Source organism: Chlamydotis macqueenii, chromosome 15, assembly GCF_036417535.1.
Source record: "Chlamydotis macqueenii isolate bChlMac1 chromosome 15, bChlMac1.mat, whole genome shotgun sequence".
Classification (NCBI taxonomy): domain Eukaryota; kingdom Metazoa; phylum Chordata; class Aves; order Otidiformes; family Otididae; genus Chlamydotis; species Chlamydotis macqueenii.
Window position 1 is genome coordinate 9,450,935 of NC_141570.1, and position 26,007 is coordinate 9,476,941.

General features: G+C 45.5%; 1 long non-coding RNA gene across 1 annotated transcript in view; it reads left to right on the forward strand.

Moving 5' to 3' along the window:
- The window catches only part of LOC147598842 (uncharacterized), a 139,151-nt gene extending 132,300 nt beyond the window's left edge, over positions 1 to 6,851 (forward strand). The window contains exon 5 of the long non-coding RNA XR_015260168.1: positions 6,718 to 6,851. This is a non-coding gene — a long non-coding RNA (uncharacterized LOC147598842). The remainder of the gene's footprint in view (positions 1 to 6,717) is intronic.
- The last annotated feature ends 19,156 nt before the right edge of the window (positions 6,852 to 26,007 follow it).

Consider the following 26,007-nt stretch of genomic DNA (forward strand, 5'->3'; position numbering starts at 1 on the left):
TGCTTGTGGTCTGGGTGAAGTATTCAGATGTGTCTGAGAGCATGTCTGCTGCTTCAACACAAAGGTACTAATTTAGGATGTAGGCTGTAGTCCTTTGTGTTTGCAGAGGACCTTGGCTTTGAATCCCAGTGCAATATATCTGCACATGGCCCACGGCTGACGGAGGAGCTCTGTGGACACAGCCATTCAGTGGAGACCCATTTAGGTGATACTTATTCATTGCTCCTGGGATTTAGGTGGTGGAAGTAGGTGCTCTTTGACATCTTAAGCATTAAAACAAGACAGCCAAGGAATACTTTTTTTTTTTAATTCCCCAATTTAAAAGTGTGTGTTACTTACTAATGTAAATGAAGAACAAAACAGAGCAAAGTCTGTGATGAAATATTTAAGTTCTTCACATCTTAGTTTTTTTCATCTCTGTATCTCCAAGGGACAACACGCTATCCGAGCCTGGCTTTGTAGTGCCAGATAGCAGCAGTATGTTGTCTCTGCTTGTAGTGCCTCCTCAGCCTCCAGCTATGTGCGGCTGCCAGCTGAGGCTTCCGAGCGGGGAGAGCGAGTGCCTGGCATTGAATCCCAGCACGCTCACAGCACAACCACTTGTTACCAGAAGCCTGAATTAATCGGCTGAGAAAATTTATTAGATTAGTGAGGAATGACAGTGACCCAGAGAATGAGCTCTGGCAGAGGAGCTGAAACAGAAGTTGGGCTTCTCCTTGTCCCTAGAAGAACTTGAAAATGTTTTACACAGGAAAAAAACCTGCAACAAATGGCATCATGGAAATGTGAGGCTGCTTGGAGACTATGAAACAATGAGTATTAAGGTTAGATTTCCAGAGGCCTTTTTTTTTCCTCTATCCTCAGTCCCTCTGCAGAGTCAGTGGAGAGTGTTTTACTGCTCTTTCAGTAGGTGAAAGAGGGTGAACAGGCACACTTTCCTCTGGAAAGGTGAGCTTTGGAGGGGCTACGATGGATGCAGAGAGCCTTATCGCCTATACTAACAGAATATGTCTGAATAGTCCTGAACTTGAGGTTTTTCTTCTTGTGTCGAAGAGGCCTTTTAATTGATGAAGGTGTCTTGCCTCTACATGTGTGCGTAACTACAAGCAATACAGAGAGGTTTTGCGTTTGCAGCCAGCAGAGATGACATGGCACACAGTACAAATGGGATGCCAGCCCAGTTCTCTGATGTACTTACAAAAATGTATAGCAAAAAGCTTTCCCTTCCTGCCTTCTCTCACATCAGTGGCCACAGTGCAGCCTCACCCCCACGTACTATTTCTGAACTGGGGAGTGCCCCTTCCAGCTCACGGGGCACTGCCCACTGGAAGATCATCCTGCGGCTGTTCTTCAGGCCGTCGTTTGCATCTGGCACTGAGGATGCCAGAACAGCTCCCAGGTATCCGTCAGGCACAGAGGTTTCTGCATTTCATCTGGACAAACAAACTGCAACACCTGAAAAGAGAAAATCCGTTTACTGGGATTTATGTAGTATCAGGAAACACTAGAATGTGAGAATTACAGACAGGAACAAAGAACAGTGACATTAAGTTCCCAGTCCTCATCTTTTTTGGTGCTACTACACCAGGAAGAAAACCTGCTGTGACAAATGGACAGTCAAAATAAGAAATATCATTACAACAGGCTGCTCTATTACAAAAACATGTCTGGGCAGGTGAAACAAAGACATGTGGCTCCCTTATCTTGCGTTAAAAATGGTCCAACTTTCACCTTCAAGGTACAGTATTTCATGGCTTGTAATTTGTAGCGCATCTATGATTTCTCAGATCTGCTAGCTTCTTTCCTTCTATATAAACATGAATTTAAAAGCAGAGAATAATACTATCTAGGGCTAATTCATTCCTGGAGATTTTTTTTATCAGGAGCTGCAGTCTTCATTATCTGGATGTTCTATTAGTTGCTGGAAGGGTGTGCATTTCTCCTAGAAACTATCACATGAAAATGTGAATAACACATAATAGAAAACTGGGAAGGAAAAAAAGTCTCTGATCTTCCCTTCAAATACAGTTTCATAGCTGAAAAAAAGCAAGCCCTAGTACCAGCTTCAGGTCTGCTGAACTGCTTCTGTAATAATTGTCATGGATTTTGAGCTTTTTTTTTTTTTTTTTTTCTTGCTCCAATGCTTAATTTTTCTGTCACCACAACCAGGTCCTTGGGTGACTTACTGGGGATGCCCGGAGTGGCTGTCTGTCTTATTGATCTGAGCTTCAAGGTGCTCATCCCCAGTTCCATTGTGGCACAGTGGCAACCTCACCTGCCCACCATCTGACAACATGTTATGAACCGAGCTTCACGGAGGCACTAGGAAATATGAGCAATGACGCACCGGTACTGCGGCTCACCTGATCACCGACAGCAAACACAGGATTGTGGGCAATGCCATGACTCTGATGGACTGCTGGGGGACACTTGGTGTCCAGGCAGTTTGGCAGCCACAGCCAGTTGTGCGAATGCCTTTTGAATATGGGTAAGAGTTGCACCACCCCTTGGCTCCAGCAGCGGCGGTGAGATTTGAGAGAATCCTTCCTTGCATGGATAACGTGGGCAGCATCCTGCCTACACTGACAGTTGGGCAGAGAGCAAGGCATCAGGGGTCTGTGCTGCTGATGCTGGTCAAGGGGCAGGGTGTCAGGAGGCAGGCTGTCAGTGTGGCTATTGAAATAATATAGAAGTGTGCCATAAATAACACCTGTCAGGCTCAAGGCACTGCCAAGCACCATTAAATACTGTCAGGAAAGGGACCCTATGCACCAATGGCTGAGCAGAGCGTGCTGAGCAATGCTTGACAAGAAAACTTCTTTAATCATCGTTGTATTATCATGAAAGCGTAGCCCAGTGCAAGGGAGTGGGATTTTTGGACAACTCTGAATTTGGGCAGAACGATGCTGCAGAGAAGCAGGTGAAATTGCGGTATGTCAGCTCACACAGGCACCTTGGTACTTTGATGTGTCAGATCATGCCCATGGCCACGTTGTGGTGGATGGATGGGCCTTCAGGAAGGAGATAGGCATATGGTTATGTGAGTCCTGAGGGTTTCTAATTGCAACTATTATTAGTATTCTCATTGCATTAATAGAGATTTTAATACAGTATTGATATAGAATATATGAAGTCATTATAATTAGTATTGAGTTGGAAGTACAGATTAGCACATCCTCATCCTGCTATGTTACGCAAACCCATAGGAAAATCATCTTATTCACATAATAATATATTGAATAACATCTCATACACTCAGCTAATTATACCTTGCTCAGGTGTGTCTAAATTAGCTACTGTCATACAGAGCAACCAGGTCTGAAGAGAAACAAATGTCTAACTTAAATCTGATTTAGTCCTAACTCTGCCTCTGCAGCGTGGCACGGCTGCAGCCTGCAGCTCCAGCGTTGCGCCTGGAAGCGAGTGACGTCCCCATAGGGTAGCGGTGGGACTTAATGGGTGTTTATAGGATATTTGGGAGCCACAAACGCTGGGTGCTGGGATGAGCATGGTGGGATATGCAGAGCTTATAGTTGAAGAAAATGAATGAAAACTTCTGTGAGAAAACTGCAACCTGACCCAAAAAGCCAAGATCTTCCAAACTTTGCATGCTCTTGGGCAGTTCCACTTGAAAACATTGACTGCAAACTGCTGTGCTTTGTATGAATCCTCAAGGCAAAAATAAGGTCACTGCTGCAAAAAAGTAGTAGCATTTTCATTTTAAAACAAGCCTACAGCTTATTGAATTTTACTCTAATTAGAATGTCTTTTTTTTTTTTTTTGTCTCCGTTCTCCTCTCCACCACATGCTGCGAGGCCAGTTTGTTTTCCTTGGCCTTGAAGTGGGGGGAAAAGCTTTTGTAGGAGATTTTTAAACTTCATGAGTTTTTGCTTCTGGCTTATGTTCCATGGTTGTGCACGGTCCACAGAGGGCGGACTGTGAAATGTTGCTGTGTGGTTTAGGAGCCCCTGAGAAGATGCCTCCTGCTTCCCGTTGTGCTGTGGTCCCTCATACGGCTGATATTACCAAATATCAGGAGAACATTGAGTCCCAGAGAAGGGTCTCTGGTTCCCTCTGATAATACCGTCACGGTTCAAAGACAGTCACTGAAGCTTTGTGAGTCAGGACATTTTGGGGGTGAATTTTGGCTTTCAAGGCTCCAGATTTAAAAATGATATGTTGTTAAACAGGGATCAAATGCCCAAGGAAAGCAACTTTACCAGTTTCTGCAGGTTGTGGAATAACTAGCTACCACAGAGTAAGCACTCCTCTGTTGTGGTAAGAGTCACCGTTCTGACGCGGGCATTGGTGGGTGTAAAACCGCGTCAGAAGCACAGTTATGAAGAACTCTGCTTTCACCGCCCCAGGTCTCAAGCTGGAGCGAGCTGAATGGTTACAGCGTACAGCGCTGTGTTTATGGGCATTTTGGGACGTTTCTCTGAATTGGAGCTCATACGTGGGCGGGTGCCCTGGGACAAGCAGGGCGGGAGCAGGGCTCGCTGCAGGGGGAGTGGAGGGCTCACGGGTGAAGAGTGCGCGTGTTTATTTACTGGTCCTGTGTGTGATGACTTCTTGCATGTGTGGAGATTGATTGTACACTCTGTGAATCACACTGAGAAGTGCTGTGAATATAGCATCCAGCCAAGTGTCCAGGGAGGTGTCTCGTGTTTCTGTCTAGGCTATTCACTTCTCTTTCAACCAAGAATGAACTTTAAAAAGCAGGAAGAGGTTCCTTTTTTGCTATCACAGTGTCATCATCTTCTCTGGGTTTTTAATTTCCTCTACCCCCTGCCCCATTAACGGTAGATAAGTGTATTAGAAAGATAAAAATCAGCTTACCACTTTATGGATGATTGACTGGAAGAAAAAAAAAAAACAGTACTTGAGCATAGCTGGCTCAAGACTGCATAAGACCTCTTAAAAATTATTTACTAGATACTCAATAAAGTGTGTGAGAATAGCCCACTAAAACTGCAGAGGCAAGAGCCTCGGGGGAGATTTCCCTGCTCCGCTCTGTGCCAGCCCAGCTGCGGCTATCGGTAGCATTAGGAGTAAACACAGCTCCAATCGACATGCAATTCCTTTCTGTTCGCAGCAAATTTAAGTACGATATTTATAGGCATCAGCCATCTCTGTTCTCCTTTGATCCATTCTTTCCAACTGAAGAAGCTGTGCTTTGAAAGAAAACACCATCTTCCTCTTTTCAGTGGCAGAATTACAGAAAAACCCCAAGACGCCAACTTCCAAAATGCTCCTGATGCCTTTAGTGTTTATTTTAACATCTAAAAAATATCTGAGGGCCTGATCCAGAAGCAGACATGGGCAAGGAAAGCAGCAACAGATTTTGTTCCACCTCAGTTCATGGATAACGTGTCTCTAGCACCAGGCTCCAAGGTTATGACAAATTCTGCTGTCTAGAACATTAAGTCCTTGCTGGAGCCCATCTAGTGTAGATACATTTGTACCAAGCATGCTCACTCTTCCGCATGCATATTCATGGCATGCCAGCTCCTGACAAAGGTAATGCTCTGTGCAGCAAGCGCTGTTATTAGCTCTGACTGACAAATGGATTTCTAATCTAATGTATGTATGTCACACACGGATCACAAGAGCTTTGAAGCCAAATGTGTTCTTGGGAGCCGAGTTACTTTTATTGCGGTGTAGCATTAAAGCAGAGAGGTACGGAGTCACCTGCTGTTGGATGGCACTCAGTGGTTGATAAGTAGGAGGCGAGGGTGCCTCGCTGTCGCTGGAAATGCTGCTGGTGTCTGGAATAGAGAACTGTGCTATGAGCAGCCACAGCTCAGCTGGGGAGGCTGGTGCTGCGGACAGCGAGGAGAAGGAGCACAGGGCCATGTCCAAGAGCTACCTTAGAGGAGAAAATAGCATGGACCCCTCTGAAATACCTTGTCTAAAGCCTGTGAGACTACATTCTTTGAGTAAGGCCATAACTGAATTTCTTGAACAAATGATGCTCATTGTGCCACGGTGCGCAGTAACAAGGATTTTCCATCCCTATCCATTTAGTGCATCGCACCTATTCTCTACAGCTATAAGCCCACACAACATGCAACTCCTTTGCCTGTTTTTAAAAGGAAATATAGACGTGAAGGCAAAGGCATTCACAAAGGACTTATGCTGGGAGCAAACCAGAACACACTCACAGTGTGGCTTGAAGGCAGCTGGACCATTCAGCTGACACTGGATGAACAAAAACTTCTCCACTCATGAAACCTTTTCCCTGTTGCAGATAAGTTATTTACACAACTGGAGTGTCATCTTGTGATTAATACAGAGTCCGAACAAGGCATAACACAACTGATGTTGCTTGCTTTGTGGACACAATAAACCATCAACAGATGGTTGGTTGTTTCTATCCGTACCTCGATGTAATTCCTTAATCCTGCTCAAATAGTCACTAATAAACATTCCAGGTAACACAGATTGAAGCAGACGCATCATCTCTTCATATCAATAGTGTAGCATGAAAAGCCCTAATTAAATCATTCTATTGATACAATCAAACCATGGTATGTAGTCACTGCCTGCAACATTTTGTCGGGTAAGAGCAATTGGTTCAGTGGTATCTTGTGCAGCACAAGAGCATGCTTGCGTTGAGTTGAAGCACAAGTGATGATAAAAGCTCTGTGTGTGTGTATGTATATATATAGATATATATGTGTGTATATATACATATTTCTCTCTCTCTCTCCCCAGAAACCGCGAACCCAGCAATAAGAACCTAGTGCAGTTTTTCCAAGATTACGGTATCTTCTACAACCCAGCTTCTTCATCCAAGTGAAATTCTACTGCATGAAATCCACTGGAAAGCTCTTGTTGGCTAGCCTTGAACTCAGGTAATTGCTGTGCCTCATTAATACTGTGTGTTTATTTAAACTGGCTGATGTGTTCCTAAAATAGGTAGTCTAGCATTTAAAAAAAAAAAAATTCTGATTGCTTCAGGGTACTTTGAAGGGCTCTAAGTGAAAACCGCTCACTTGCTCTTTTGTCTGTCCCACTTGAATGCAGTAGATACCTTACCAATGAACAGAGCTGGAAAGGTGTTTAATTTATCAACCAAGACTTCTAAATAATGTCTAATTAAGTTCGTTATGACCTGGCACATGATGCCTAGCTTAGTCTGGGCATTGCAAACCATTAATAAACATTTTAATTGTAATAGTTGCCACTGGCAGCAATTATTTTCAGGAAGGTGGCTAATTTCAGTCAGCGAGGGAATCTGAAATGTGAGGAACATCTGTCCTGTCTTCATAAAATACCAGCACAAGCAGCTGCATGCCACTGTGACAGATACAGAGCTTCACTTTGTAAGAGTGTTGGTGAGGTTTGGAGAAGCTGAGGACGTGTTCCCAGGCACTTGAAACCACCTCCTTCACCAGCGATCCCAAAGGCAGATCTAGAGGGAGCGATGAAATGTACTGCTAGCCCAGAGGCTGCAGGACAGCAGGCTGCTTTTGGAAGAGGTGGATGTAAGCCTCTGATAGGGTGGTGTACACGCAAAATCATCCACGTTATTGCTGTGGCTGAGGTGCAATAGCTGCTTGCATTGACGTTGGAGGCTCCCGGCTTTGCGGCGTGGTTCATTAGTCGGGACGAGAGCCAGCACCCTGCCACGCTGCTGGCAATGCTCTGCCAGACTCGGAGGGAGCTGCAGTTGTTTATGCTGGTGTGAACTGCCTCCATGTTTAATTTCTGAAAGATGGAAAAAACCAGACCCCCGTCCAAAAATTCAGAATGGAGTATAGGATTGTTGTCAAATGCTGTAATTAGACATAAAGCTGCAGACAAGGAATGAAGCACACCATTATTTCTTTGTTAAATTAACTTTTCCACCCAAGCCCTGTGATACTCACTGGGAAGACGTCACTTGTAATTTTTTTCCCCCCATGCACTCAGTGTGGTTCTGTCTTACAGGCACTTTAGCACTGAATTAATTACTACGTTAATGGATGTCTGTAGTCCATTAGTAAATTAAGACCTGATGCTAATTCTCTTGGGGGGAAGGAGAAGGGAGTCTATTTAGTACCAAATCATTCAGTTTGTTGCCAATGGACTCTAAATGTTCAAAGGCAGGAAGAGAAGTACATCAAAGACACTTTAATTTGAAAAACATAAGGGAAGCTGATCTCAAGACCTGTCTGTGTTACAGAGCATACAGCAGCAGATAAATTAGCTTTGAATTTATTATCAGCCATATCACTAGGGAGTGGGGAGGATGAACCTGTACCACCAGGCATTTTCTTCTTTCACGTAAATGAGTGAGATTGCTCCTGCCCACTCTCCGAATCTGATAGGCTTGGTCATCCTTCAGCTCTAAAATAAATAACTCAGCAACGCAAGGGCGAGGAAAACAAAGGCCTGAGTAAACACAATATTTTTATAATTGGCACAAGTCTGCTTTGGACCCTGCCCAGAGCTCCTTTTCTGTTGCCTGAATCCTGGGTTTGTCTGTGTCAGAAGTGCTGCTGGTGTAGGTAGCGCTGTCGCTTTGGTGCTGGCTGAGATCACCCTGTTGCAGCTGGCTGCAGTGAAGGAGCATTGTGACATGCCTGGGTTTGCTGCTGCCCGCTGCACTGGCAGCCCCGTGCCCTGCCCACCTTTGCCTGCCATCACAGTCCCACAACTCGCGTTGTTGTCTTGCCTTGCATCAGTAACATGTGATGTGTCGTCTTAACTGGGGTGGCATTGCTTCATATTATGGCGATATAAATAACAGCTGCGTGTTCAAACCCGATAACGCTTGACTCCTGCCTGAGCGTTACTGCATTTTCTGCACTATAAATACATGCCACGCTTGTGCATTTCGCCTTTAATAGTATACAAAAATGAAATTTGCTCCGTAAGAGATGCAATCGCAGACCAAAACCCATTCCTCTGGGTTTTTCCTCTCTGTTGGCAAAAATATCACAGTTAATTAGGCTGGAAAACCCAAAGGAAAGAGAATTCAGATGGCCAATCACAGAGTGGCCTGGAAAATATCTCCATGACAACAGAAATTTACAGCATTTCAATTTTAATATATCAAAGGATAAGGGTAATTTTGTAGCCGCTATGCAGAAGATGTGCCCCTTTCTCTGGATAGTCCCTAGATTGAATGGTAGCCACATTAACGTGGTCTCAGATGTGAAAGCGAAAGCAGAATTATGAAACCTAAAAGTTACGAATGCAAATGCAGCAGCTGCACAGGACACATTTGGGTCTGGTTTTGGTGAGATACCGCAGTATATCAGAGTGATTTCTTCACACGGTTCGTGTTGTGTACTGTTTACTCATACAGGGCTCGGTATGGTGCAAGTAGCCTAGTAAGGTACCAGTTCTCATCCTGAGCAGCACAGCCCACCTCTTGGTGGGATTATCACTAATTGTCATATTTTGATGACATAAAAGAATTCTAGGGGGGGAAGCCTTATAGTATTTAGTAGGGGATGAATCAATTAGACACCCGTAAATAGTTCATTAGTGATTTCACTGAAATGAATTTATTTGAATTTTAAGTTAAAAATCAAGCTTAAATATGATAGTATTAGCTGTTGGCAATTATTTTTTTTTTACTTCTAATAGGAAACATCGCTTCTGATTAGATTCAATAGCATGCTTCTGTGCATAAAAGGCCATCTCACCTGCTGCCTACAAGGAGCTCATGTCCTTTCATTTTCTCATTTTCACACATTTGAGTATATTTTGCATGGCTCCTTCCAACCAACTGTGCATTGAACTTGTTATCTTGGGCAGCACTGGCTGTGAGCGTGTGGGGGAAATACGCTGTCTATAAATAATGAAAATGGCAGGGTGAGGAATCGCCACAGCCCCCTTGTTTGTTTTCTGTAATACAATATGGAAAGTACTAATAGGATTAGCCTTTTGTGATGAGTGATAACAATATAATATTTTTTTTAATGTTAAATGGGAAATCACAAACAAAAAGTAGAAAATTGATAATGAAATTCAATGAACGTAATTTTACCTTTGATAAAGTTAAGCGTCTAGCGTTGAGAGCCTTTTTCCACAAAGAAATCAGTGGGATGGTGAAAGAGAAGGGTTTTTGGCGCAGAAGCCGACTGCTACTCTTTCATATCCTTACACTTCTTTTCCTGCCGGAAAGTGACCTCCTCTGCCTGGAGGGTGAAAATTGCTGTGTGAGGGGTGCGGGCACTGGAATCGGAGCAGGATGGGAGCTGGGAAGAGCAAAGAGAGCTGATACCTGCTCTGCAATGCCCCAGGTTCTAGCTCGGCAGGGCATCTTGGCTGACTTTGTCGTCTGGCCATGATATAACTATTTCAATCTTAAGAAAAGCCTTGGAAATTAATTTACTAAAAAATTAAATAAATTAAAACTAAGCCCAGACTCAAATGTGTTGTGTGGGAAGGAAGCTGAGAGCACAGGCAGAAAGACCAGACAGTGCATGGAGGGAAAATTGGTAAAAGCAGACAAAGGAATTTAAAATGTGCAACAAACAAATTAATTGGATAAACAGTAGGGCCAAAAGGTAACCCAGAACAGACCTGTGTCCTGTGATAACTCTTTCAAAACTACTCGGATTAAAGGAGAAAGTAGAGATCAAACGAGCTAATTTAAGCAGATGCCAGGCTCAAAGGATAATGTGAACCTTAATTACTTACTCTTATACTCTTCCTTCTCTTCTTAACTAAGTGAATTTTCCCAGCCAGTATTTTTGAGTTTTGCCAGACAGGAACCCGACTGCATATTTCAACCAAGGGATTTGGCGAGGTCCTCCTCCTTGCCACATTCTTCTTTCCATTTTTCCTTAGAGTTAATTATTTTCCAGCCTGCTTTCCTTCCAGCTGCTCCCATACTGAAAATAACTTTAAAATATGTTTATGAGCAGCTCGGGGACGGCTGGGATGCCATGAGGTCTCACACCGCTGTCAGTCAGGGTGCTGCCCTTTTCCTTTCAAGCAGCTCGGTGCTCCTTGACCTTACTGATCATATCCCCTTGGTAGCAGACAAAGGTCCTGCTGCCAGTTCTACCGTACCCAATTTCAGCGAGCTTTCAGGAGCACTTAGCAACGTTTTCCCACTCATGTTTGAGTTTTGATGTGCTTCCTCACCATGGGTCACTTCTGAACTTGAGAGTCATTTTGGAGGTGTTCAGTCCCCTTGGGTGCAGCGCCAAAGGCTGAAGTGCAGCACCCAAAGATTTTCTGCCTTCCAGTATGTGTTTTAAGGAAGCCAAGGAAAATCTCATAAACCTGTCAGAAAAGCTGAGATAGCTTGAAAATCTTTGTCCCAAATGCAAGAAAGGTAAAGTTTTATTTTTCTTAAGCTCCCATAAGCGATAAAAAAGAAATGTCGGTTTTATGTTTGGTGGCAATAATTCCTGCAGCTCCAGATGCAATTTCTAGTTTCTAGGGGAATGGGAGGTGGAGAACAAGACACTGAAGGGCCTGAGATGTTGTAAAACGTGATCTATGCTTTCAGGTGTCTCCATAGGTGTCTGCTGGGCTGGTAGAGCAATGCTTGCTCTGGAGAAAGCAGCTGCGGGGCTGCTTGAGGGAGCTCCTCCGGGTCCGCTCTGCGGCGGGGCGACCAGCAAGGGGGCAGAGGAGTCTGAAAAGCCAGGACAAGGTTTTGCCAAACTGCTCAAGCACTCTGTTGTGCTGCTTATAAGTCACAGCTTTTATGGTGCTATTCATGGAGAAAAAGTACTCCCCAGTGTGAGACATTAGGAGCTGTGCCTCAGATGATACTTTTTTAGAGATTAGACTTACTGGAGATTTTCATTGCCATCTGGGTGGCTTTGCATGTCAGACCAGACACTCTGGAGTCAACGTGTCAGCTGTCCCTCCAACCTAGACTGGAAGTCCCTCGTGTGCTGGAGAGCTGTAACTATTGAGGGGTGGTTTTGAGAGACAGCTTTTTCAGTGGTGCAGATGTCAGGCACACCCCTTGTGTTCTTTGTGCCTTTGAGAAGCACCATCACAAAAAGAAGAGCAGATAAAAATCTGGCAGCCATTTGGAAACTTTTCATATCCTATGCCATTAGAACTCCATGACTGAAGAAAAGTCACAGTGGCAGCCTGTTCTGGCATCACTTTGTCCACCAGTGAGAGCCCCCTCTGACAGCAGCTGTGGTTTGGGCTAGGCACAGCGTGGTCGATATGCCTGGCGTGAGGGCTGGCACTACCTGTCCCACTGCCAGCCTTTCTCCATGGATGAGTGGATCCCTTGGGAGGACTCTCTTATGCAGAGCAAAGGACTGCAGCTCTTGGAGGGCTTCCTCTGGGCAATGACCCTGCTGTTTAAGTCATCCCCCTTTTCCTCTTCTCAGCGTAGGGGAACAAAAGGAAAACACCATGCCGTTGAGTTGTTCCTTCACCGTCACTGTGGGGATCAAGAAGTGTATCTAGTCCTCCTTTGAGTCTTCAGGGAGTTAAGCAGAAGACAAAGTGGGAGGATGCTACCTCAGGAACAACCGGCTGCCTTTGCCAGAGAGCTACAGCAATTTTTGTTGCATTAAGGCATCCCATTGTCAGAGAATGATAAACTTCTTTTCCTGCACTGTGGGTTTGATATTTGCAGCTGTGGGCTGCCCACCAAGAGCATGTGCTGTGGCAGTTCTGTCCTTCTAAGGAATGCCCACATGACACCACATGAATTTATTTTTATTTTGGAAGAATTTTCAAGATGTTAAAGAGTCACTCCTCCTCCATGGGAGTAAATGGGGAAAGTATGTCAAGTGTGGTACAACAGCAAACTACCTTTTTTAATAGTTTTATATTGTAAATGAGTAATCGGTCCAGTGATAAGATGTAATGACTTAAGACCACACAAAAGATTCAAGGAAAGGCAATGTTTTCCTTTTCTTTTACAAATTACTTCTACAGCAAAGAGAAATAACATCAGAATAGCAACTATAGCAACAGCAGGATTTGACTGGGTAGAGGTCAGAGAGTATAAGCTGGTTTTCACTGCTGATTTTAACTTGTCATCCTCAAAATTGGCTATTATTTGTGGTGTTAGGAGCCCTTTCCTGTGATTGTATTTCAGCTGGTGCTGCAGCAGTGCTGAATAATTAAAGCTGTCAGCAGAAAAATGAAGTATCTATATACCTTAGAGAACAACGTCAAAATAATTTGATGTCCCAGTTATCTCAAGAAAATTATTAACAAAAGAAGCTATCCACAGGGCAGAGAGAAACATGCTTTGAGGGCATCTGTGCATCTTTTCCACAGCATATTGCACAGCATATTGTTACCAGTGGCAGTCATATGAAATTCCCTGGTAAACACGTGTGCGTGATTTCTGCAGGTGTGTTGGGGTGAAAATCAAACACCCACCATCAGGTTGCCTGCAAAATCTCAGTGGCCAGTACAACGGGTGCCAGTTGTTCATATTGTAGGACTTCGATAGCACTGTGTGAAGAATGTGCAGCTGATCTGCTGAATACAGGAAAATACAGTGGCGATTTTCTTTGCGTGATGTTCTGGCCCGGCAGGGTTTTCGCAGGGCTGTGAGGACTGGCTTAGCTTTGGCATGTCCTCCAATAGAAATGTCACGTTGCTTCCTTTTATTTTCTTACATCTGTCTTTGTGCATCATAAAGGAAACACGCCTTGTGTGGTTCTGTACAATAACACCCCTCTAGCTCACGCTGAAAGTAAAGACAAACCCTTCCCTTCCCTGGCTTGCGTGTATTAAGCTCCACAAACTCCGAACCTGTTAAACGCACGCAGACCTGGGCCTCCAGTGTAGCTACCTGCGTATTCAGTGATGCAAGCTTGGATGGAGGCATTTAGCTGGTCAAAGACATCAGAAACCTAGATAGTATCTGTTTGTAATTATATCTACTAATTGGCCATGTGGCTCAGCAGGAAAGCTGCCAGTTGCATACGCAAGTGCCCAGTGGCCGTTAGTCACCTCTGCACCTGCAAAACCTGGTGCTTCCTGCAAGGGTTTGCTAAAAACACAGCAGTCACCCCACCGTCAGTGCCCCTGTGCTCCAGAAGGGCAGGACAATTCCTTCCCTAAAGCCGATGGAAAGAGTCATCTCACTTCCCCAGACTCCGGGCTGCGTTAGCTTGCCCTTCTGCTGGAAACTTGGCTTTAGCTGTGTTGAGTTAGGGAAGTTACCGCGTACCCAAAGGCAGGGATGGCTTTACGCACAAGCCTGTTTGTATTTGTGCGCCATGTGGAGCAGTTTAATATTTGGGGGTTTTTTTGTGACATTTGAGTGTCTGCTTTTCATAAGATTGCCTGCAAGCATTCAGATTTGCTCTTGCGTAGGGTAATGAACCTCTCACGTGCCTTTTAGGGGTCCCGTTCCTTCAAGCTGCTTTGCTGCCTGTTTTGGCCTAGGGCCTAATTCCACTCTGTCTATTACATGTGTGTGTGTATATATATTCCATGCTATATACATAGTGTAGAATAAGGTATATATGTATATGTGTATGTATTTGGAGTCTGGGGACAAAAATGTATCTATGTACAAACACGTGGGGTGAACCTCTTGGCAGGGGTGCTCAGCTGTGGAGGAGAGGCCATTGCTCTCGGGGTTGGTGTGTCCTGCGGGACAGCAGAGCAGTACACCAGGCTTGCTCACGGCTCCGTGCCGGCATACAGTGCTGGGATGGAGCCTGCCAGCGTTTGCTGCTTTTGCTGGGAGAAGCTCACCGGGCTGCAGAAGCTGCACTATGGGGCTGCGACTCAAATTCTGGGTCCTGTTCTCAGCTCTGCCTTGCTGAGCATGTGTATGTTTAGCTTGTGACTTCTGCCCTTTTCTTCTTTCCTGCCATCCTTAAAAGTTTATTGTGGTTATTTAACTTATCAAGCCCTTGCAGTAAAGTCCATCTCCCTCTGTACGGATGTAAAGTACGCTATACATTAACATTTGTTGCATTTAGGTTATGCCTACCTGGTACGTTGCAGCTGCTGTGAACTCTGTATTGGTTGACTTTGTATCGGTTGGGATCGTTAATAGTTCCCTCCCATGCTGGTACCTGTGGAGCATTCGGGTCAGTCCTGGCTTGGACGTGTCCTCAGCGTGGCTGCAGCACACATGGCAACAGCAATTGCTGCCTGCGCAGTGGAAATGGAAGTGCTGCTCCTGCCTTCGGCCCTTCCTTTCTTTGGGGACTTTTTTCCATCTTGGAAATCGATACAACCTGCTAATCCATACACTGCTGAGAATTGCCAAGTAAACCTTCAGTTCTTGAAAAAAAAAAAGGGCATAATTTACTACTTTTTCTCTGCTTTGATCCCCTTGTTCAGTGCAACTTACCTTACCCTCTCTTGGCGTTTAGCTGTTTATGGGTTTTCTATACGATTACAGTAAGTTGTTAGTAAGTTGTGTTCATATTGCATCGCTGCTTTGTGCTGCATCCCTGCAAGGGACTCCACCTCCTGCGAGGACAGCAGGCGCACACAACATGAGGTAAAGAAGATTCATCCCCCTGTGGTGGGAGTTCCTCAAAATGGCAGAAAATCAAGGCGATAAATCAAGTGCATAAATATTCTCATTGAAGTCTAAACCTACAGGGCACACAGAAAGGCCACATATTGGTGAATCTCCCATTATTTATTGCTTTGTCAGACAGAGGCATTATTGCATTGTAAAGGATATATATTTAGGCCATCATGTGAAGCAAATAACCGTCCAGCCCTGGCAAATCAGGATATAAATTGCTGAGATATATGCGGCTTGACCCTAAGCCTTGACCCACTGGAGTAGAGAAAGACTCTCATGGCTGAGAAGTTGTGCTCCTGGGTGCATTTTTTTCTCCTCTCTTTTTCTTTCCAATTACCTAGAAGAAAATAAAAACCTTAAGGAATTACAGCTGGTATTGTTTAAGGAAGTGGAAGATCAGCTTTTTGGTCGTAAGTAGGGATTATTTGGGAAAAGTGATGGGCAGTGCATTGTTGATCAAATGTCCAGGCTATGTCTTCGCTTTGGGAACCTCCCAAGCAAACAGGCTCAGTACTGAGTGAGGAAGCCTGCCTGCAGCTACACTACTTGGAAATAAATTAAGGCCAAATTAATCTTTGTTGTCTCTGATATGAATCATCTGGGGGGGAAAAAATAGCAAAATATTATAGTCTGCCATTTCTGCTCCAGAAATACAGAGAAAGCCACAGCAGTGAGATCTCAGACCCTTCTGACGCTTCTCCTCATCCAACCTCATGTAGAGTGGCCAAAAGGCAAAGGCAGGATCCTGCCTTCGGAGACTGGCAGGGAAACACACCGTGACAAATTGTGTTACATTATGTGCTTTGAGGGATGTATTTCCATCTATATTTATATCTAGAGCCTGATAGGATCTAGATCAGACTGATCTTTCCGTTTAATGGTTAAATGGAGAAGCGTAAGATATTTCTGTGAGTTAACCTGGGGCTGAAAGAAAAAGCGGGGAAAATAAACAGTCAATAGCTCCCATTTGGGATCAGACAGGATTGTTTTTTCATCAGATTGAAATTAAAATGGCGTTTGGTTTGGGGTGTTGTGGTTGTTTTTTTTTGTTTGTCTTTTATCTTTCCTAAAAACAGACATTAAACTAACTTCCAAAGGAATTTACCTTAAAACCCAGCAGCAAGGTTAAAAGCCAAGATACTGCCCATTTTATCTGAAGAAATAAAATGTTCCCATAGTGTTCTCAAGGCTGAAAAGCAAAGACGTGCTGGAGCTGAACAACACTAATCGCAAGTAGTGCATAAACACATGAACGTTATCCCAGATTCCTGGTCAGTGGAGCCGGCGAGCCCTCCATCCGTCCCTCAGCCACGCATGCGGCTCAAGCTCAGTGTTTGACAAAGGGAAATCTCAGCACAACCATGACTGATCCTGGAGAGAAGTCACTCCTTGCCGTAGGGAAAGCAGATGTGTTTGCTTCACGATAATCATTTATGGGAAGTCTTATTTTCCTGTGAAAGTACAGCTTGGAAAAGCCACAGCTCTTTGCGGCTTCCCATGATGTATGTGAAAGGCAGCTCCCCTCACTGAAGAGTGTGCAGTTAAGTAGTACTTGAGGAAACCGAGCCAAGGAAGTTGTTGGGTTTTTTTGGACTGTTTTCAAACAATGAGCCTTTAAATGTTGGTTAACTCCTTATAAAATGGTGCTGAGCCAAGTCCTTTCTTCTGGATGGGAAAGCCTTGTGATTCACTGAGGAACAAAAATTGTCAGTATTTCTTTATGTATCTCTTCCATCTCTTTTATTCAAAATTGAAAGAATTAGTATAAATTGGATTAATTTTTGCTCCACCCTCCAAACAGAAATATTTTTGTAGTAAGAAAAACATTAGGAATATGAGGTCAGTGCTGTTTTGCTACAGATGTACCTGCCTACAAAAAACATACCGAGGGCAAGGAAGACTGGCAGAGTTAGATGAGGAAGCAGAAATTCTATAATGAGATTTGATCTAGGGGACTAAACCAGCCACAGTCACCAGCTCAGGAAAAAAAAAAAAAATCCTTTTTTTTTTTTTTTCCTGCCTTGTACAGCCCCAAAAAGCTTTTCTGGGAGCTTAGAGACACTGCTGGTCTTAGGGGCTGTTTCTCATCCCCTGAGATTGTACGGATGTTATGTAGTGGAAAAGATGGATTTATGCCATCTAAAGGAGTCCTGGGCATGGAGAGGGTTGAGCCCCTGGACAGAGCAGGGCTTCAAGGGGAGCATCTCCTCTTCGTCTTCTGTATTCCCCCATCCCAGCAGGCACCCAACCCTGAGGCTACTGGGGGAAAAAATGTAGAAAATGTAATTCTTCTCTTGGGATCTTGATTTTGACTATGCCCATAAATGGAAAGATTTTGAATCAAAGCCATTTCCACAGGCAACCAAAGAGTTCAGGGTGTTTGTTTATCTCCTTGTCACTAATAAAAGCAAATTGCCTTTTAACATAGTCCTTGTGCCTTGTGCAGACAGGCAGGGGATGATGCAGCAGGCGGGAATGAGACTGGAAAGTGAGTGATCTCAACATTATTTCTCCATCTGCCACAAGGTTTGGGGAAGCTCCCAGGTCTCTGCTTTGCCACACAAAGCCCTGGAGATACAACACCCTTCCGCCAGGAGATATTTGCTGCTGCCCCTGTTGTACCAGCACTGTGGCCATCACGCTCTGGGGCTCGTAGCCCTCTGCATCCCCAGCCTCGCACACTGGGCACTCGCTGGTGTGAGTTGCAGACGGCGTGACCAGACGTGTGCTGCCCTGCTCTTCTCTTGGGGCATTGCAGTACAGACACCTCTCTTCTCAAGCTCCTGCTGGACACAAACATCTCTCTTGCCTATCTCACTGCCCAGTAGGAACCTACCACAGAAGAATGGGTTTTATTCCCTTTTCATTTTGTGACTGCAACCAACGACCAGGCTGGGAACTACCAGTGCTTTCATGCAAACATTTTTAGGGTGAAAACCTCAACTATGACCTGGAGTAGCACAGTGGCAATCTCTTGAGGAGCTAATCAGTTGGATATAAGAATTCCATGGAAAACTACTTATTTATTTCTCCTTAGATGTGTTTTTTTATGCCAGACTCTCCTGTCAGACCCAACACAAAGTATGTATCCTGAGGGGGGGGGGGGAGACCCCTCCTGTTACAAAGGGCCCAAGAAAGGAGCTGCAGGAGGGGGATTGCTCTAGCTGCACCCTGCTTACAACAGCCATTGTGTCTCCAGTGGGAGAACACCAAAATCACTCCATGTGCTGGGGCACCCTAATCGGATAGTCAATATTTGTGAAACAAGCTGCGAGCAGGAGAGGTGGAAGGGCTGTTAAAACATGCTGAGCAAGCGAGAATGGATGGGCTCAGTGCGCTGTAAGCTGCAGGTCAGGCGGTGGCTGGCAGTGAGGAGGGCTGATGGGGGCATCTGTTGGGTTTACACTGGTGAGGCTGCCTATTAAAGGTCTTGATAGAGCTCCTGGCGTGTTAGTAGGGGAATGAGGCTCAACATGCAAGAAGAGGAGAAGGGACAGGACAAACGCGGAGAAACAGCACTACCTAAACCCACACATCATCTTTCAGCTTCTTCATAAGGAACGTTAGTGTTCTAATGTTTTATTTGTGCCCAGCTGAACAAATGCAGGTGCCTCCCAGGACAGTGGTGAAGATGCGGTGCTGTACCACATGCAGGCCATGACAGAACTACTACACGGGCTTGCATTTGCAAAGTGTTTTTAAATTGCACATTTGTCAGCATATAAATGCTACACTGAAAATCATTAGTGTTTCCCACAGCAGTGGGAAGCTGTAGACATGACCTACAGTTGACCTGGGATGGCAGAATCCTTCATCTTTACCCACTGATCTGTATCTTAAAATTTAGATCAAAATCAAACAGAGCTGACTAAAAAAACACACACCTCTGCGAGGGGTTAACCATGTGTTTCAGTGTCCAGCGCTGACCGCCTGTTCCTTACACCCTTGGCCCCAGGTGGGAAGACTCCTTACTGCTTGAGGTAACGCCACTGACCAGCCTCAGTAAAGCTCTGCACGTGCAACCAAAATTCCTTTAAACAGCGTAACTCATCTGCGTTACTCCTGCTGCTAATTGTGGGAGGACAACCACTTGCAAAGCAGGAAATGAATCACTTGCAACTGAATATTGAGCTTGTATGGAAATGGAACCAAAAGAAGAGCTCAGTCAGTGCAGATTCTCCTCCGCTTGGGAGACAGAGCTGCTTTTGGGTGGCAGCAGCAATCCCCTTGTGACGCTCGGCGCGTGCAGCCTCTGCGTGTCTGCACCCAGCCCTGGGGCTGGATAACCACGCGTGGATTTGATGTGTGGCAATCGCCATCACGTTATGGATGGGTGGGGGGAGAGTGAGAGAGACTGCGTAGTCTGGCCCCGACAGAGGCTGAACTACGACACCCCGCCAGGCTTCATGCAGAGCCCAGGGGCTGTCCTGGCGGGTTTTTGCAATAATTACTGGGTTTCTGTAGGGAAATGGTTGTGTCACCATCCCTGGAGGTATCTAAAAGACGTGTAGATGTGGTGCTTAGGGACATGGATTAGTGGTGGACTTGGCAGTGCTAGGTTAACAGTCGGACTCTATCTTCTTAGAGATCTTGTCCAGCCTAAACAATTCTGTGAATCTATAATGCTCAGATGAGCCACACTAGAAAACGTGGATGGACTTGTCAGAAGACAAATTATACTGCAGTGTAATATGGACATGGAAAAGGCCAGGCTCAGCTTTTCTTTTCATGACAGTTTAGGGGTTATTTCACTATACTTTGACTAGATGGCATTTTTTGTTGTTGTTGATTCAGCTCAATCCATAAAAAATCCTAAAGAATTAGACTAAGAAAAGGGAGTTGAGGGTGGCCAGCAATTGAGCCAAGATGTTAGGCAAACAGAGAGCGTGAGCCAGGCTGCTTGAGAGACAGCAACAGCATCTGGGCTTAATGACACTTTTAATCCAGACTGGAGCAGAGAAAAGGAAAGTCTTAAGACACAAAAATATTGCCATAAGGTGAAGTTAGCCAGCTCTTGTTTTGGAGTTATTTATTTACCATGACTGATTTAGACGTTCAAGTGCGGTCGTTGCCTCACACGTGGCATTGCCTGGGCACCAGGACGTGAGGCGCTTGGAGCCCGGGAAGGCAACGCCACCGGTTCCCAGTGGCCGTGCCAGCCTTGCCCTGCAGCCCAGAAATGAAAAATCAGTAACACTGCGCATCTGAGCTGCGTTTCACGTGTGTGCACAGGGATGCTCACAGAGCAAAGTGAAAGCCTGGATGCAGAATCAAATCACCGCCTCGCTATTTCTCATCTTGCCCTATTTTATAATTATTCAGCCTGAAGGCACTAAGCAGCCAAGTGTCGTGGCAGCGCGGAGGTGGTTTGGGAAGGGCTGGTGGGCTCAGCTGGTTTATGTGTTATATACTGTTAAGAGTGTGCAGCCCACCATGGCTCCTCATTTTCTGTACCCAGGGAGCGGGGTGAGGCAGGCAGCACTTCAAACACTTTAAGGGAGTTGTGTTGTCGTGTCCATCTGTACCTCCCCCCCGCCCCAATTCTCCTCTGTGTATTGAAGAGAGCGAGTCCCGCTGCCCCTTTCCCGGCACAGGCAGTCTCTCACTCTGCCATTGATAAGGATTGGGGGCGGGGGGGGGAGTGGGTCTGGGGGGATTCTGGGTTCGGTTATGGCAGTGCCACTTTCGCATTCCTTCAGTTCTGTGTGACGCACATCAGACACGAGCCGAGCCGCACCGGGCGGATAGCTGGACTAAAAATAAACCAGAGCGTCGCTGCTGTGTTAGTCTCCCATTTGTATTTCTTGGTTTGTTTTAGAACATCTTCAAGGCCAGTCGAATGTTGGGCGGCGGGGGGGCGAGGGGTGAAACAGAGCAATTTTTGCTTTTGAAGAGCCTGCTGGTACAAATCGGTGTCATTTCACTGACTGGCTCCACAGCAGTACGTTCACTTTGGTACTGAGTCACACACGTGCTAAGTATACAGTTTGTGCTAATTAATGCATTCTTCTATTGATACCAGTTTAATTTATGGTAATTAGTTAAATGAATGAGCAAATTACTTCAGTGCTTACCTACCCATGTAAAAAAGAGGGCCCATGGTACGACTCGGACTCGGTGAGCAGCCGAGTGCTGGCACCCTGAATGAGAAACTGGGGGAACAGGAGGTGGTGGTCCGGCAGACCTCAGGCTGAGGACTTGTTTGGTCTATGGAGAGAAGGACTAAATCACAGAGAAAAGCTTCCAAACATGGGCTTTTGTGGGAGAAAAAAGAAAAAAAAAAAACAAACCCACCAACCACATGCTTTTAAATGCATTCAGACATTTCACTGTCTGGAAGGTGCAAGGCCTCTACAGCACCACTCCCCTCCAGCCCACTGCCTTGGGGCAGGATCTAAATCACTTGAACCTTTTGCTGGCCGGCTGCACTGGGTGACACAGCCTGGAAGCTGAGCCCCCTCCCCGTTCTGGCTCGAGACGCTGCCCTGTGCAGGAGCAGGGCTGGTTGGAGCGCAAACCCAGCACGCCGGCTAAGCGCACGGAGCTGGGGTTGGGCCGCTCTCCTGCCAAACCAGCTGCCTGCCCTGGGAGTGGGGCCCTCAGCCTTGGTTTCATGTGTTACTTTTTCTTTGCAAAGCTGTCTTTTGGAGCAAGATTTTTAAAAAGGTGTCTTCTAGGAGATGTGGAGGTTGTGTCAGGCAGCAGCAAAGCCTTCACGTGCGCAGAATGGCAGTGCCAGCGATGTGCCTGGCTCACCTCCACGCGCATGGGCGAGGCACGGTGGCATCCCCGCTCTGTGATGGTGGTCCCCTGTGCTGGCCCTCCCCACTGCCCCTGAGCCCCCTGCCTGGGCAGGTCCCGCTGTGGCCAGGCTGATGGAAATCAGCTCGCATCACCACTTCTTTTTTGCTGGAGGCCAAAAGTAATTTCTTCCTCGGAAGGCCAGGGCTGGAGTTGGTGTCTGGTAATGAATGCGCCCCGTCAGTGAGCAGTAATGGAAAAGCGGGGCTGACGTGGCAGGCAGTGGCTTGCTTTCAATGCACAAAAAAAAGCCCTTTTAAATTTAAATTTAGCAAGGAATTAAAAGCACATATAGGCAGACTCTATTAGAAAATAAAATATTTGATCTGTTATAAAAATACTTTTCATTTCCTTGCCATATGTATCCAGTGATAGACTTTCATAAATGAGATGGCATTAAAATGTACTTTATGTTTCTAGTCAAATCTCTTTTTTTTTATTATGCAAGGCCTAGTTAGGGAAAAAAAGAAACAATTACAGAAGCAGACTAAGAGGAGTAAATTATTTTTAACTCATTTGTACAAGTGAAATACTGCGCCTGCTTGAAGGCGCAGCACTGAAGTGCCTTGGGCAGCCGTGCTGCCAGCCCGCCCCTGCCCCAGTCTCCAGGCTATGAAGTAAAAAGAAGAGAAAAAAGAGGGAAAAAAACCAAAAACAAAACAAAACCAAAACCCACACACCAAACCCCCCCCAAACCCAACAACCCCTCCCTGCAAAAAAACTAAAATGACAAACCAAACCAATATAACACCAAAAAAAAAAAAAGAAAACAAACAAAAAAATCCTGTTTATAAAAGACATTTCTTAAGCAGCTGTCAGATTTGCAAGTTCAGCATATCATGCAGCTCCCCCATCACCCTCTGACCGCCAGCTGCACAGCGACGCAGCAGTGCCGTGCTTGTCTCCCCAGTGCTGTGGGTGTCAAAGAGTAAAAGGATGGACTGGTAGACTTGGGGCAGTCCCAGACAGCCCAGAGCCCTGTGAAGGGCTGCTGTGGCTGTGCAGGTGGTTTTGAGGTCCATCAGAGGTGCTTCCACCTTAGCAGGGCATTGTCCAGTGCTCGCAAATGGCGCGAGGGTGTCAGCCCCATCCCTGTCCTGGGTAGGGATGGAGTTGGCCCAGTGCACCAGTGGTGGGACGTGGGCGTCCACCTGTACGGTCTTGGTGGAAGAGAGTATATGGCCCATGGTTCAGGCTAAGCTGGGCTGGCTTTGGGGGGGGGGGCATTGGCTCAGATGACCCCCCCCCCCAGAGTCCTGCCAACCAGAATTAGTCTGCAGGTCTGATGATTACTTTATATATATATATATATATATATAATGTATATATCTATTTTTCTATGCCTGTATATTCTTATATATACACATTTGGCCTGTATCTTCCTGAAGCCAAATGTATATTTTATAAGTAGTCCATAATTAATTGGAGCTGCCGCTACTGGAACTCTGCACTGCCCGTGGCCAAGGGTTTCATGACGTTTCCCTTTGTCTAGCGAGGCTGGGAGGCTCTGGCCCTCCAGTGCTGCCCGCACTCTGCCAGGGCTGCCGTGCCCTTGATAGACATCCGCAGCGGCTGCGTCGTGCTGGGGATGCAGCAGCGCAGGTGGCTGGGCGGCTGGTGGCACTGGGGAGCTGCGTGGGGTGTTTTAACTCAGAGGCAAATGGCCCACTGGCAGCCTGGAACCAGCGCAGAACGTGATGGATGTTCCATGGCAAGAAGCAAGAAGTGGTTTACAGCTTCTAACTTGCATTGGCAGATTAGGCACCAATGTCTGCTTATACCATAGGTGTCTGTGCACCCAAACCACACCACATTCATGCTGCATTGCAAGTGTCTTTTTATTTCCTTTCCAGCAGACCAACAAACAGAAGACAGCGAGGGGGGCACAGCATTGGACCTTTCACACCGCTGCAGCAGCAAGCATCACTTCTAGAGCCACAGCCGCTGTGGATCCAAGCGCTTCCCCAGGACGGGGTAGGTACTGGTGCACAGCAAACGTGTGCGTTGTTTACATCATGCTACCATGCTTTATCTGAAGCTGGCGAGAAAAGGCCAAATTGGACCTAGAGGAGGTCACAACTAGAGGCTGGATCAGGCTTAAATCAACAAAACGCAGCATACTCCTGCATCATGTTAGTGCTATTAATAAATTAACCTGAAACTCCTTGCCCATGAAATTGGGATCCTTTTTGTAATAGCGAGCTGCCCCAGAACAAACCGGTGTTTAGCAAGTGACATCAGGCCACTCGGTATCTGAACCTGGTCCCCCGATGTCCCCCAACTCCGGGTTCAGCCCTTCCTCACCTGGGCAGGATTAGCTGTCCGTGTCTCAGCTGTGCCCTACTTCATAGCCCTGCAAGCCAGGGCTTCCAGCCAAGGGCTGCTGAGTGAAGGACTAAACCGTGCTGAAGCGCTGATTTGACACCAGAATAGCCATGATCATCTTTCATAAAAGAATGAAAAATTGCCATCCGTGTCTGATTTTTAACTATAGTAGAACCTCTTGAATCTCCTGCTTTTTAAGCATTAATAGGCAGCAGAGCTTTACAGCTGTTTGCCTTTGCGACGCCTCAGATGATTACTAACATTTTCTGATTTTGGAAAATAGGCTACAGATTCTTTAGTAACAGATGAAGCGATGTCAAATATCCAGGCACTGAAACAAAATCCCTATTGTCAAGGCAATTAAATACCTCCTTCCCGCTGCACTTGGTTTACTGTGCCTTCCTATTGGCAAATGGCTCTGCAGTAAGTTTTGTGTCATTACTGTGAATTAACCATCTTCTCATGCTATAAATATTAATTACGAACAAGACGACAGATTAGGGATGGCAGATGCAAAAAATGTGATGACGTTATCTCAAGCAGCCAAAGATACACAGGCTTTCAAGCCAGCATGATGCTGCAGGCAGCTCAGACAGACCTTTCCGTGATGCATCGGAATTTCTGTGTGTGGCCTGAAAGAGTGTGCAGATTCTAGCTGAAGGCCACAAAGAAAAACACTTGAGCACCTGGTAACTTAATGTTGCTTTTTGTTTCTTTCTTTTTTTTTTTTTTTTCTTTTCTTTAAAGTACCGGCCAATGACACATTTGGAGATAATTAAAACAAAAGTGGAGGTTTTTTTCATATGCTATGAGTATTAGCAGCTGGATGAGGAATAAGCCAGCAAAAAAAAAGCAGCATACTTATATAATTTATAAATAAAACCAGGCTTCAAAACTGAGAAGTCCTTTTTTTTTGGTTTTTTTTTTTTTCTTTTTTTTTTTTTCTTTCCCCTCCACAGAAAAAAAAAAAAATATCTTTTCTTTGTGCCAGGACTTAAATATTAGCACTGTGTTCCCTCCTCTGTTTAGACAGATCTCATTGCTTCTAAGTAAGTGCCAAAAAAAGTGGAATTCCTGAACAGCAGGTGAAAAGAAAACACAAGATCAAAAGCAGTTCTGGCTGCCAAGAGAATCTGCAGCACGGCTTGAGGGTGCATGAAAAAGTCACGCAGACTCCTGCTGCTGTCAAAGACTTCGAAGGTCATCAAGGAGTTTTTTTCAGGCATCCCACATCAAAAAAAGCAGCACTAGGAGACAACCTGCAATACATCACGAGGATGGTGCTAAAGGTACCAGTCACCACAGGAGAATTTAACTGTTTTTCCCCATCGCATTCATGGAAGCAGCTCTACGCAATCAGTGCTCAAAGTGGAGTCTGTGGTTCAGAAAATAAATTTAAGCGCTCATACTGGGTGAATGTTGGGCAATGGCTAGTT